Consider the following 3,263-nt stretch of genomic DNA (forward strand, 5'->3'; position numbering starts at 1 on the left):
ATGAAGTAAATAAATGGATGGGGCTCCGTTCAAGATAAACCTGCGCTCCAAGGCTCGACAGCTGTCATGATAATAGCCAACATCGTCGGGTCCATGAGAGTTCAGTGGGAGGGTTATTGAAATCCATCAGGATTCTCATTTACCCCTCGGCCCAGGGGTGCTTCCTTATCCAAATCATTTGTTACAAGCAGAAAGTGCTGCAGGGCATGCGTTATGTATTAGCCCATGCTACTGCTGCTGCTGCTGCTGCTGCAGATGCTGGTGCTGATGCTGCTACTGCTGCCATGGTGATGTTGGGGTAGCCCCCACGATGCTGCTGAAATGCTGATACGTACCGCAAGAGGAGTTGAAGAGATAACACTGTTAGATGGAATGGTGGTGCAACACACTGGTGGTGATGGGTGGGGGAACTGGTTAGGGGTGGTGTTGGTGTATGCACCATGGAAGGGATGTTAAAGGGGTCATAGAATGCAAAACCGAGTTTACCTTGTCATAGATGAATAATGATAGTTCAGTGGGTGAAATGGAGATACAGAGAAGTTCAAAACCCCATCCACGCCTCCTTTCTGTGCAAATCTCACAATTCGAAACTCCCGCCATAAAACGGGCGAATCCAAAAGAAGCTCAGAGTTTACACAAACTCTGAAGTGGTGCCTTATTTGGCTCTGGCCTGTACATTTGTCACGCCCCAAAATTTACATACAGACCAGCCCACTGGTTCGCTGGCCCAAGAACATGAATGGAGGTCGTGAAGATGTCAGACACTAGTTTAGCTAGCCTACTGTTGGGTTTACTTCTACAAGAATTACAAAGCAGGCAGTTTCTCTATCGAAAATGAGCCAGAGAGGTAAATGCAGTGTTCCAGGCTGCACGGAGAAAGGGGAAGTTTGTCACAGTCTTCCCAAGGATCCGAAGACTCGGCAGGCATGGATAATGTTTGTCTATCAGAAGATCCCTGCAAAGTTCGACGCTCAGCTGTTCATTTGCTCTGAACATTTTACCGAAGACAGCTTTCAAAATCTTGGACAGTTTAAAGCAGGATTTGCCAAACTTCTTTTACTGAAACGAGGGGCTGTTCCGACCGTAAGGTCATCACAACCGCAAGCTGTAAGTATTATTTTGTCGCTAAGCAGTTGATAGCAATGCTAGCATATCGTGTATAGCAACATACATGTACACGTAGAATGTATTACGATTCAGTTTGTTAGCAATGGGGGTAACATTATTTCATTTCCCTGACTGTATTTCATTCGAATAAATAACATGTTGACATGTAAATCTACACTTTACGATGCACGTTTGTCCAGGTCTTCGTCAGGTTATTTTGTTATTCTATTCCAGCAAGATAGCTAAAGCTGAGTAGAATCACGATAGTTTGGTTGCTAGAAGCTAGCACTAAGCTGTAATGTTACCCACCTAAGTCGATCCTGTTACCACTTTTAGAAGTGGAAACTAGGAGTAACGTTAACATTATCGTGTAAAATGATTTCAGAGCACATCACAAGAACAACAAGAACAACCACGAACAAAAGTTGCAGCATGCCAAACAGATCCTCCTTGTGTGGCATCTCGCGGGACGCAGCTTTCTTTTATTACATTGAGACCTCACCAACGAAGCAAAGGTAAACGTTCTAATTATTCTTATGTTATCATGCATATTATCAGACGTGTTATGGTGTTTGTGTGTTCCAAACATGTGTAGCATTATTACTGGGTAGCATTTAGTAGAGCAGTGTTGCCCAATTACTTACCTTGATGACTGAGTACATTAGTGAGCCATTCACAACAAATTAAAGAAGTATTCATAGTATGAATAGACCTATTCATACTATTCATCTCACTGAATGACCTGCATTTACTTTTGTGGGGAAGGCCGGTGAAAGTTATTTGTTCAACCAGTATGAATGGGTCTATATACAAAAGATATGACTGATTAGTAAATTGTATGTTGTATCACAGCAGTACATTGTCCTTCGGCACCGAGCAATCCATATGACACCCCACTAAATAGTCTCCCCCTCCCCCTTTGAAGGCATACAGGCAACGCCGCAATGCCAAAGTGTGGCAGTAGGCACAACGGCTCCTTCAGTCTCTGGGCCATTCTCTTCAACTCCTTTGAAGGGTCAGAGGCCAGCAAAGAGACCTCGCCTTGAATTTGAGGAGGAGGTGGAAGATGTTTCCTCTGCATGCACTGATCCTCAAGATTCCACATACGATCCTGCACAGTCTGCTACAATGGAGACCGAATCATCTCAGCTTTTGTAAGTAAAGTTACAACTCTCACAATGCAGCAGTGCTATTTATATGCATTGTGACTGTTGTCAGACAGTACAATTGTTTTTTGACAGATTTTTGACTGAGATGGACAATGTTGTTTTTTCTTTATTATCTTTTGTAGTACATCACCAGTGACTTCATATGGCGATGCAAAATACATTGTTTTTGAGCAATGCCTCTTCAGCCTGTTCGAGATCTGCCCTGTGTGCACAAGAACCTGTACATTCCTGCAACGCAGAAGAGGGTCCTTCCTAGCGATCGACCAACTATGCCCTCACTGCAAGTTCTTCCGACAGTGGAAGAGTCAGCCAGTTATTGGGAGCACCCCTGTGGGCAACCTTCAGCTGTCTGCTGCCATTTACTTTTGTGGAGCTTCATTTTCAAAGATGAAAAAGGTATCATTGTGCTCATTGTCCCCTGCAGGAAGTGTTTGTCTTTCACTGATGACTTCACAACTGATCTACTTTTAATTATTTTATAGATATTTGATGCAATGCAGCTGAGAACACACACGTATGATGCCTTCAGAAGACATTGTGTACAGAAATGGGTTTTGTTTAGTGAAAGTATGAGATCAGGCCTAATTGCCAGCCATCAAAATGCAAATCATTACAGTTTTAGGCTGCTCTAACTGAAAGGCACTTGTAACAACACCGGTTAGAGTACAGCTTTGGCACAGCCTACAGGTTTAGCCAATGCTTTTGCTGTGAGTTAATAGTAGTATTTTGCTTGGTGTGTGCTTACAAAAGTGACAAGTGACAATTGTTACAACATTTCTGCTGTTTCATTTAGGTTGTACCTTGCAGCTATGCATTTCAATGAGAATGCTCAGCGCCCACAACGGAAGACAGCCAAGGGGAAACTAATGTACAGGCTTGTGTTTCCAAAGGCCAAAAGGGGAGGTTACACGGTCAAAAAAGTGAAGACAGAGCCAACGATTTGTAAGTTTAAAATGTATATATTTTTTTATACAAACGATTGTGCAA

At 43.0% G+C, this 3,263-nt stretch overlaps 1 long non-coding RNA gene across 1 annotated transcript; it reads left to right on the top strand.

Moving 5' to 3' along the window:
* The first annotated feature begins 659 nt into the window (after positions 1–659).
* LOC121724651 lies at positions 660–2,237 on the top strand. The gene is made up of 3 exons (XR_006035249.1): positions 660–1,107; positions 1,493–1,622; positions 2,033–2,237. It is a non-coding gene; the product is annotated as an uncharacterized LOC121724651 (long non-coding RNA).
* The last annotated feature ends 1,026 nt before the right edge of the window (positions 2,238–3,263 follow it).

The sequence above is a fragment of the Alosa sapidissima genome, chromosome 11, assembly GCF_018492685.1.
Source record: "Alosa sapidissima isolate fAloSap1 chromosome 11, fAloSap1.pri, whole genome shotgun sequence".
NCBI lineage: Eukaryota > Metazoa > Chordata > Actinopteri > Clupeiformes > Clupeidae > Alosa > Alosa sapidissima.